This window comes from Cannabis sativa, chromosome 1, assembly GCF_029168945.1.
Source record: "Cannabis sativa cultivar Pink pepper isolate KNU-18-1 chromosome 1, ASM2916894v1, whole genome shotgun sequence".
NCBI lineage: Eukaryota > Viridiplantae > Streptophyta > Magnoliopsida > Rosales > Cannabaceae > Cannabis > Cannabis sativa.
In genome coordinates, this window is record NC_083601.1 from 68,605,961 (window position 1) to 68,617,255 (window position 11,295).

The following is an 11,295-nucleotide window of genomic DNA, read 5'->3' on the forward strand; positions in this document are numbered from 1 at the left end:
AAAGTGATGACTTCCTCCACATAACTCACAAACAATTTGGGCTTGTTTAGCTTGCCCTGCAATGATTTTAGTCAATGCCTCAACCTGAGCTGTTAACTTTGTGATGGCATCAACTTCTAACACACCAGCTACCTTCTTAGATTGACTCCTTTCAGTTGGCCACTGCTGATTGTTTAGAGCCATCTCCTCCAATAGATCATACGCTTCATTAGCACTCTTTCTCATAAAAGCTCCGCCATTGCCGCATCTATTAAAGTTCTAGTATTACCAACTGCCGTTATAAAAGTTGTGAACCGGCATCCACTTCTCTATACCATGATGAGGACACCTCCACGATCGTATCTTTAAACCTCTCCCAAGCCTCATGGAGAGATTCATTATCTTGTTGGCGAATTATTGATTTCTCCTCTCGGCCTTTGCGTACTTAGGCCCGGAGGAAAGAACTTTGACAAGAATTTTGTTGCCAGATCATTCCATGTAGCAATAGAATTAGGTGGCAAAGAATTCAACCAACTCTTGGCTCGTTCTCTGAGCGAGAATGGAAACAACCTCAGTCGAATGGCATCATCGCTAACTCCATTAACTTTAAAAGTTTCACAAAGTTCCATGAAGTTAGAGAGATGCAAATTAGGATCTTCAGAAGGGAGACCACCAAACCGGGCGAAGGCGCACCATTTGAAGGATGGCAGGCTTAATCTCGAAATTGTTTGCATCCACTGCCGGTGGCCTGATACATGACTGCACTCCCGTCAGAGTAGGGAGAATGTAATCTCTCAAGCTACGGCCATTAGCTTGATCTTCCACGGCACCTCCATTATTACCGTTATTACCCCCATTGTTCCCAACATTATTGTTCACATTGGCAGCCATGATTTCTGATGTTTCAGCGGTTGCTGAAACTCTTTCTTGCCTTTTGTTCTTTCGATTCCTCCTGCAAGTTTTCTCGATTTCAGGATCAACTGGTAATATGACTGCTTGTCCTTGACGGCGCATACACTTAGGATTCCTGAAATAAATCAAGAAGATATTGCAAGAAAAAGGTTAGAAAATCAGCAAGAGAAAAAAAAAATATACCAAAGTAGAAGTTAGTATAATTTTATGTAATATCAATCTTTATACAATTTCCCGGCAACGGCGCCAAAAACTTGTTGCTAAATTTATAATCACTACGCAAGTATACGCAATCAAGTAGTAAACTCACACAGGTGAGGTCGAACCACAGGGAATTGGACTAATTACTACTAAATTATACTATTGATTCTATCTGGTAAAAGAATACTCTTTATGAATTAAATAAAACAATTCAGAAAATTAAAACTAACAAAAGGAAGATTAATCAAGATAAGAAAATAGGGAGACGAATCTTGTTGTTAAGTTACCAATGTTAATGTTTAAATGCTATCCTTCTCTTGAAGTGAATGACAGATTATGAATTAACCTAGCTCTTTTCAGATCTTCTAGGTTCTAAATCTCATGCTCTCTAATTAATCTCTTAATTAAACTAACATGAAATCAGCATTAAGCAATAATCTAAATGTCACAAAGGCTATGTAAATACTTTCGTTTCACATCAAAACCTAGACTATCCAATTTTAGCATTCTCAATTCTCACTTTTCAGATTTTGAATTGAGATCATAAAACATGTAAAAGGTGATCAATCTTGCACATGGAAATTAAACACAAATATGAATAGCATTCACAATCAAGATGGAGGAATGGCAATTAATCATTAACTAGGAAAAACTTAAACAACATTCATCATTCTCCCTAAATAGGAGTTTAGTTCAAAACATCCATAATCAAATCCATAATTAACATTGAAATAGAAAAGAACATAGAAAAATTAAAGAGAAGAGAAAGAACTAGTTGAAGCAATTGATCCGGGTCGCCACAAGCCGCTCTTCTAGCCTCCTCCTTTGTTTCTAGGGTTCCAATTCTGAATAATCCCTAATTTTCACGAAACCTTGCTATTTAAACCAATTCTCATTTTTAAAATTCATAAAATTACGAAACTGCCCAAAAATCCCGTCACTGGGTGCCCGTCGCGACTGGCAAAGCCCCGATGTGGCCCAGGTTAACGATTTAGTCTCAAAATTCTCTGCACGTTCGGTCGCCGCGATCAGTGCCCCGCCGCGAGCGGGTGCGGTCCGAATTCTTGGAGATGTCTCTGCCAAGTCCCGTCGCGATCGGGCAAATTCCTAGTCGCGATCGGAAGGCAGCGACGACACAAATTTTGGATTTTCTTCTCGATTCTTTCGCCATTTCGCCTCAATTCTTGTACATACTTTCTTTAAATGCCCGAGGACCTGAAACAAGAGAATCAAGCGTAATATAGCCCTAAAACTAGAAACAAAGAGTGAAAACTAACCGAAATATGACCCGAATCTTGGACTAATTTTAGCCTAACACCTATGCAAACCATAAAGAGGACCTAAGCTCCACTCACTAACTCCCGAGAAAGGATTAGTGAAAGGATGAAGGAGCTGAAAGTGGATATGCGAGATCTACGTTGAAAGATAGATACCGCCTCGAAGGGATGCTTGGATGATGATGAGTTTGATGAAGAAACCCCGTACTCAAGGGAGATTCAAGTTCAAGAAACCATGAGGGTCACCTTTCTCTACAAGCATCAATGTGTTTCCCTTGCCTACCAAGTTTAATATGCCTACAAGGAATTACACAGGGAAAGAAGATCCCTTGGCTCACTTTAATTATTTTAAAATCCAGATGGATTTTGAAATCTAGGGAAAGAAGATCCATTGTTGGATGTTCCTGGCAACCTTGTCTGAAACCGCACAATAGTGGTTTTTCAAACTAGCTACCGAAAGGTTTGATTCGTGGAACTCTTTCACAAGAGAGTTATACACACAATTCTTGTCTTCCCAAAAAACGCCTTATATACTAGAGGACTTAGTGGAGGTCAAACAAAGGCCAGGGGAACCTCTGAAAGACTATTTCCAAAGACTATCTCAATCATTTCCCCATCTTCTTCCATCTCGCATGATCTTGGTACTACTAGTTTTTTAATGGGAACCAAGTTGAGGTCATTATAATCAGATTGGGACGGTAGTTTAACCAATGAGTTTCCATCAAAATTTTGTTCTCTTAAAATTTATTCAATTTTAAAATAATTGAATTTTCCTAAGTTTTTTCAAACTTTTTCTAAGTACTTGACCATTTTCATTCCCTTTGCTTAGTATTCTCTGAGGACCTGATTCACAATCAGTTGCAAATCACTTAGGCAATATGAATTTCCTTGACATTAACTAATTCTGCTACTCTCAAACCTGCAAGAAGTTCTTTGTATTCAGCCTTGTTTAAAGCACGGAATTGAAACTTTAAGGCATAGTGAAACCTAAAGTCCTCTGGTGAAACCAATATTATACCTGCCCTGAGCCACAATCATTTGAGGAATCATCCACAATTAACTTCCAGATGCCTTGATCAGGAGGTTCACTTATGTTCTTATCGATATCTATCCCTTCAATTAGAAAATTTAATAATGCTTGATTTTTGATGGCTGCTCACGGGTTATAAGTTATATCAAATTGTCCTAATTTAATTGACCACTTTATGAGTCGTCCTGAGGCATCGAGTTTTAACAAAACTGGCCTTAAGGGATGATTAGTTAACACACGAATAGGATGTGCTTGAAAATATGGTCTTAATTTTCTTAAGGCATGAATAAGACTCAATGCGAGTTTTTCAAGAGGCATATACCTTGTTTCTGCCCCCAATTAACATTTTCTCTCATAGTATAGTGGTAATTAGGCCTTTTCCTTTTCTCGCACTAGTGTTGCACTTATTGCATGCTCCAAGATTGATAAATACAGATATAAAGTTTCACCTGTTATTGGTTTCGAAAGTACTGGCGATGTGGAGAGATGTTCTTTTATCTCCTGGAATGCCTTCTCACATTCTTCTGTGTAATCAAATCATTTATTTCCTTGCAATATATTAAAAAATGGTACACATTTATCAATTGACTTTGAGATGAACCAGTTCAACACTGCCATCTTTCCAATTAAGGATTGAACTTCTTTTGACTTCTTTGGAGAGGGCATATCGAGCAAAGCCTTTATTTCCTCTGTATTGGCTTCGATTCCCCTCACATTTACTATAAAACCAAGGAACAATCCAAAGGAAACCTCAAAAGAGCATTTCTTTAGGTTTAATTTCATGTTGTATCTCCTTAAGATTGAAAAACATTCTGTAAGGTCAATCCCATGATCACTATTTTTGATCGACTTAACGAGCATATCATCCACACATACGTCTATGTTTTGACCTATTTTATTTCTAAACATGTTATTTATGAAGTGTTGATATGTGGCTCCATAGAGGACGTGAGCTCATGTCCTGCAATGGCATCCATGAGCTAATCAATTGTTTGTAATGGGAAACAATCTTTTAGACATGCTTTATTTAGGTCAGAAAAATCAATACAAGTTCTCCATGTCCCATTCAGTTTTAGCACTAACACTGGGTTTGAAACCCACTGTGGATAAAATGCTTCTCGTATGAAGTCATTGGTTCACAACTTGTCAACCTCTTATTTCAATGTATTTTGCCTCTTTGAATCAAAAAGCCTTCTTTTTTTATTGCTTCGGATGATAGTGAGGGTCGATGTTAAGGTGATGGCTTATGACATTTGGGTCGATCCTAACCATGTCAGAATGGCTCCAGAAAAATTGATCCTGATTCGCCATTAATAAGTGCTTAAGTCGCAACTTCAACTCTTCCCCTAACCTTTTACCAATTTTTATAGCTTTCGTGGGGTCATTGGGGTCGAGTAATACCTCCTCCAACTCATCAATCGACCCTAGCTAAGATTTTTCTTCACTTATTCTTGGGTCCAAATCATATTCTTCTTTCTCAATTTTTAAGATTATCACAACCATCATTTGACAAGACTTAGTTATTTCCCTCAACTCTATATTGTAGCATTCTCGTGCTAAAAACGAGTCACCTTTTACAATTCCTACTCCATTCTGAGTTGGAAATTTTAATGACAAGTGTTTTATTGGGCTAATTTCCCTCAGTCCTATCAGTGTTGGGCGACTCATGATCAAGTTAAAGATCTTATTCTTCTTTCTCAATTTCTAAGATTATCACAACCATCATTTGACAATACTTAGTTCTTTTCCTCAACTCTATATTGTAGCATTCTCGAGCTAAAAACGAGTCACCTTTTACAGTTCCTACTCCATTCTGAATTGGGAATGGCAAGTGTTTTATTGGGCTAATTTCCCTCGGTCCTATCAGTGTTGGGCAACTCATGATCAAATTAAAGATCGAGGAAAGGTCAACCACCAAGAACTCTTGCATTAGAGTTGCCGACAAGGGTGAGTCTCCCATTGTCACAGGGAGCTCAACTGTCCCTAAACTTGCGATGCTATCCTCTGTGAATTTGCATAAATTAACCATGGATGGTTTTAGAGTTATACCTTCTAATCCCATTTTCTTTAAGGTCTCTTTGTACAGGGTGTTGACCCATTATCCACCAGAACTTGCTTCACTCTCTTATTCACAAGCTAAATAGTTATCACTAGTGGATCTTCATGGGGAAATCTTACGTGCATCGCGTTGTCGTCAGTGAAAGTTATTGGGGGTTCTACAGTCTTTGCTCGTTTTGCTAATTCTGGTGCAAAAGTTAAAGATTGGTTTTTAAACTGGTTTATATATCTCTTTTGTGCAGTGTCACTCGATCCCACAAGGTGGCTCCCTAAAAATTACCAAGATGTCCTCACCCTCTATAGGTGGTTGCTGGACATTTTGGTTTTGATTCTGGTTATGGGATTGGTTTTTTTCATTCATTTTATTCTTCACGTATTTTCTGAAGTAACCTCTGGAAATCAAACTTTCAATTTCATCTTTTAGTTGTCGATACTCCTCGGTGGTGTGACCAATGTCTTTATGAAAGCGACAATATTTATTTTGATCCTATTCCTCGCATTTCTCATGGGTTCAGGTTTGCAAAATGCAACCTTGTTCTCATTTGCGAGGAATATATTTTCCTATGTTTCGTTCAGCTCGATATACACGGTATAAATTGGGATATACTTCTTAGATTTTTTCTTTTTCTTCTTGTGTTTTGATGAGCCTTTGGACTCGTCCTTTCTTTTTCCATGCAATTCATGGATCTTGCCTTTGGCATTGCTTGAGCTGGGTTTATTTCTCGAGCCATCTTTTAATATCTTCAACGTAGACCGAGCTTCCTCTTTCCTAACATAGATGCGAGCCCTTTCATTAAATTTATTTATTGATTTTACTAGGCGTCCTTGCAAATCATTCCAAAGTTTTCCACCGACAGTAGACAAATCAGTTGTTATCCTAGCCTAGAGTGTTGTCAATAGAATACTATCATTCAAGTTTTAAACCTTTGTTGTTGTCGTGCTAAAGGGACTTAGAAATGCCTTCAAAGATTCTCCATGTTGTTATTTAGTTGTAACGCCCTTACTTATGTAAAATAAGATGCCATAAATAAACTGGCGTTAAGATACTAATGTTGCCTTTATTAAAAAAAAAATAACAATTTTCAAAATATGGGTACCCAGTTGAAAATAAAGTATTACTACTTAGGTAAAAGTAATAGAAAATTTAAACGACAACATCCTCGATAAGTTTAATAAATTAAAAAAAAAAAAGACTTTTAGCGGAAGATGGCCAAGACCACACGCAGTTACATGATCAAACGAGATACACCCCATGCTGCCCAGACTCAACTTGTCACCGAAAGCTTACAGGCTTACTTATCTGGATATAAGGGGTAAATAAGGGGTGAGCTGCAAAGCCCAGTAAGGAAAAACAAAATACTATGTACCAACATTCACACAACATAGCACAATCATATACATCAAACATACAATAAACCAATCATGAGTATAAATAGAGGCAGCCACACAAATACTGAAATACCACACACTCACACTCCACCTTCCATACAAATCTGGAGTGTCTTACGTTCTTAACCAGAACGCAGTACCAATAACCAGTGCACCCTTACGTACACTGCCTCACTTACCACATCACCAAACATGTGTGGTTTCCAACCACTTCCAAGTACCTGGAACATAATTAAACAGTCATATACAATTTATCGACAAAACACTATTTCACCGAAACCATCACATTCCACAGTTTCAATACAATTTATTCAAGCAGTCATACTAGGTACTCAAACCATATAAAAAGCAAGTATAAAGTATAATTATTTTTCCTTACCTCAACTCTGCTGTATTTAACTCCTACGATACCTTCTAGGTCCTATAAAAATTAGCGAAACCCTTAGTCCACCGATAAACTCAATATATTTATTACTCTTACTGAACAGCAAGTTTAGCCTAGAATTTGACTCATAAAACGTTTGAATTAGAAGTCCTACTGTTCACAAAGTTTTTAGTTAATCGAAAGACCTTTTCTAACGGTATAAATATTATCAAAATCGGAGTTATAACCTAGGAGTTATGCATATTTTCTCAAAACAGTTTCTTTAAAATCCTGGATCATGTCGATTTCTAAATACAACCCAAAAATAAAAGTTTTAAAAATAGTTACACCCCGATCTAGACAATACTTCCTTCATAAAAAATGTATCTATTTTCGTAAGCTTTAAAACAAGATAAAGATCTTTTAAAATGGATCAAAAGTGAGAGAGATAGTGAATTTTTACTGAAGACGCTTTTTCTGAAACAAAACTTAACATGAAATATCCTAACCGAGTAAAGATACTAACTTTTGACTGGTAAGAACTCCGAATTAGGGAAAGATTTCTTCAAAGAAAATATGGATTATTGAATTATCTTTCTAACAGTACAAGAATTGCTAGAAAATAATAGATATCGGGAGAGCTATCACACTTTTACTAAGGCAATATTGGAAAGAAATTTAAAAAAAAAAAAACTGTAATTCGACAGTCAGTGTAAAACATGAATTTTTTGACATCGAAATAATCAAAACTAGGAAAGAAATTCTCCATAAAAAATATAGATATTTAAATTATCTTTAAAACGGTACCTAGATCACTAAAAACGGACCTATGGAGAGAGAGATATGGTAGTTTTATGAAAGCATATTTCTCTGAAAATGAAAATAAAACACAACTACGAATTTTACCTGAAGATTTCGAAGACACGGAACGATGATCGGTTGATTGCTGACCCCGAAGCTCTTAAGATTAAAACAATTGATTTGGTGCAATAGAGAGGATAAAAAAAATTGAGAGATGGTGAGTGATTAATGCTCAAATTTATACAATTTAAGGTTTTAATTGTGTACATAAAGTTAATTTAAGTTAAATATTTTCATAATTTTGTTTGTAAAATTAATTAAGTTGAAAATATTTAATTTTGTTTAATTTTGTGTTATTTTTAAAATTTGAGTAAATTGTATAATTGAAGAGGCCCAATTGATTCATTCATTACATATACATATATAATAACCCTTTGTTTTGCCCTTTTGACCAAGTGTTGTACGCATGGGCCATTTTGAATTTAATGGACCTCATATCATTTCAATGTTAAGAGCCCAAGTTACTCTAATTGATATTTCCTAGCAATAGGAGCAGCCAAAAGCAACGTCCCACGTCTGACTCCAACAACAGCTGAAGCATGCGAATCCCACGCTGCCTTTCACTCCATTTCACCTGACGCATATTTCCACTTCCATCCGAAATTGGAGCCATTTTCTCCATTATTCATTGGACGAAAAATATCAATTTTGAGATCAAAATTGGCTCTATAAATAGGACCCTAAAATGAGTGTTGAACATCAGATTTTACCTAGAGTTATTATACCAAAATTTTATCTTTTTCTTTCCTTCTTCTTTATTTTACGTTATTAATTTTGGTGTAAAGACAATGCCTTTTCTAGGCTAATTTCTTTGGCAAGACTCAAGTGTAAGTTCATGCAATTTTTATTCTTCTAATATATTGATTCTCTTTGTTCTTCATTTTCACATTTGTTATATTAAATTTCTCTTCTTCTTAATTGCACTTTAAATTTAATAGTACCTTTTATATAAGTTCAGTCATGCTTTTCTTATGTAAGTTAGGCTATTAATTATTAGAGTGTTTATTATATTATATGATTTTCTTTGCATTACTATAATGGTATTTTGTCGATTTAAATTATATAATATGATAGTTTTTTTAGAAGTAGTTTTAATTTAATTAGAGAACATATTTTTCTAGTGAGCTTAATCATACACATTTTCCAACTATAATTAATGGTGTAGAATTATAGTTGAGGTTAAAGAATCAATTTTATTAGGAAAATATAATTGCATGTACAAAGCTTGTGTCTTCCATAATCATTTTCTGATCACTTCTCATTTTAATTACTTGTTTAATTTTTAAAAATCATTTCTCAAAATTCTCATCACATTCAAGGTTCATATTTTATTCTTGTAAAATTACTAATTGTCCTTTTGAGTGTATTTTTCCTCCCTGTGGATACGACATAGAGCCCGTTTACTACGCGGCCCAGCGATGTAACTAATTGGGCGACATCAATTTGGCGCGCCGTTGCGAGGGTTCTAACGCTACAAGAGGTTAGTATAGTAGTTTTTTTTTTATTTATTTATTTTTATCTCTCTTTATTTGTTTACATAAAAAAAAACTTTTTAGTTAATATAGTATAATTTAGTTTTTTTTTTTTGGTTATATATAGATTCAAAAAAAAAAAAAAATCACTATATATTATTATTTTTTTTTCTCCTCTCTACTCTTTTAGTAAAAAAAAGAAGCAAGTAGTTTAAATTTTTTTTTTAGTTCATTTATTAGTTGTATTTATTATTTTGCTACTATATTAGGGTGTTAGTTTTTTTTTACATTATTTTATTTTGTGTACTTTTTTTTTAGGATTAGCTATTTTTTTTTTATTTTTATTTATTTTAGGTTAGTTGTAGACTTTTATCCTTTAGGCTAAAAAAAAACAAAAAAAAAAAAATTGTGCATAAAATATTTTCATAAACTTTTTAGTGTAAACCCAATTGTGTAATGGTAAAAGTGATACAAGGCGAGATCATTCTGTCTAAGAAAGATTGGCTTTAAAGGTTTGTGATAGAGTACCCTCTACACTTTCTAGCAACCCCGGGGAGTTCTAGTAAAAGTGTGGGACGAAGCGGTACCTTGGCAACCTTCCCAATCGGCCTGGGAATATCTTGTGTGAATACCCTTGCATTATTACATAGTTGTAATTTACATTATTTAACAAGTGAAAATACACACAAAAAAAAAGTGAATGTCACGAAATAGAGACAAATTAGGGAGATGTGTAAAACAACAAATTGAAATTTTAGAAAACTCTCCTAAATCGTCTTCTTCCACTCGTTCTCATTCACCACCATCACCCATACTTCACCTGCCATGATGGCTCCAACAAGAAATCCAACCAAGAACGCTACAGGATTATCTACATCCTACGCGTACGGCCACACCTTCATGCATAATGTATCCCGTGAATATGCCCAACTTCGATTTCAAACCTGGCATGATTCAACTTTTACCAACCTTTCATGGTATGGAAAATGAGAGTCCATATGTGCATATTCAGGCCTTCGAAGAGGTGGTGGCCACATTCAACAACCAAGCTGACATCATTAACTTGGTGAGATTGAAGTTCTTTCCTTTCTCACTCAAGGATAAAGCCAAAAGCTGGTTGTATTCCTTAAGGCCAAGGTCTATTGGGACATGGGATGAAATGACAAAAGTATTTTTCTCTAAATTTTTTCCACCCCATAAGACCAGCAGCCTTAAGAGGCAAATCTCTACCTTCACCCAAAAGGACCATGAAACGTTTCATCAGGTCTGGGAGAGGTTTAAAGATTTGATGGGCCAGTGCCCACATCATGGATACGAAAGTTGGCGTCTTGTCAGCTTTTTCTATGACGGTCTCACAGCCGACAAAAGACAATTCGTACAAATGATGTGCAATGTCGACTTCCTACAGAAAGATCCCGAAGAAGCTTTGGAATATCTTGAAGAAATTTCTGAAAAATCATACACATGGAGTGCGCCAAGTCCTACAGACAAGCCACGAGCAGTAGAGTCTACCAATTGAAGGAAGAGGACGGTGTGAAAGCTCAACTTGAAGCTTTGAAAAAACAATTTGAGGCTTTCAAAACTCAAGAAGGTAAAGCACTCCGGATGGCTGCAAAAGTGGAAAAGCAAGAACCATGCTTCATTTGTGGAGGGGCCATCATCAACAACGAAGTGCCCTAGTCTTAGTATGTTAAGGGGAGGAGATGAGGAACGGTGTAATGCCTTAGGGGATTACGAAGCCTTATAATGCCT

The 11,295-nt window shown here is 35.8% G+C and overlaps 2 non-coding genes across 2 annotated transcripts; one reads left to right on the plus strand and one right to left on the minus strand.

The window, feature by feature from the left end:
* The first annotated feature begins 310 nt into the window (after window positions 1-310).
* LOC133033820 (small nucleolar RNA R71) lies at window positions 311-418 on the plus strand. Its single transcript, XR_009685882.1, has one exon. It is a non-coding gene; the product is annotated as a small nucleolar RNA R71 (small nucleolar RNA).
* Window positions 419-10,750: 10,332 nt separating this feature from the next.
* LOC115715389 (small nucleolar RNA R71) lies at window positions 10,751-10,857 on the minus strand. Its single transcript, XR_004011263.2, has one exon. It is a non-coding gene; the product is annotated as a small nucleolar RNA R71 (small nucleolar RNA).
* Window positions 10,858-11,295: the final 438 nt, after the last annotated feature.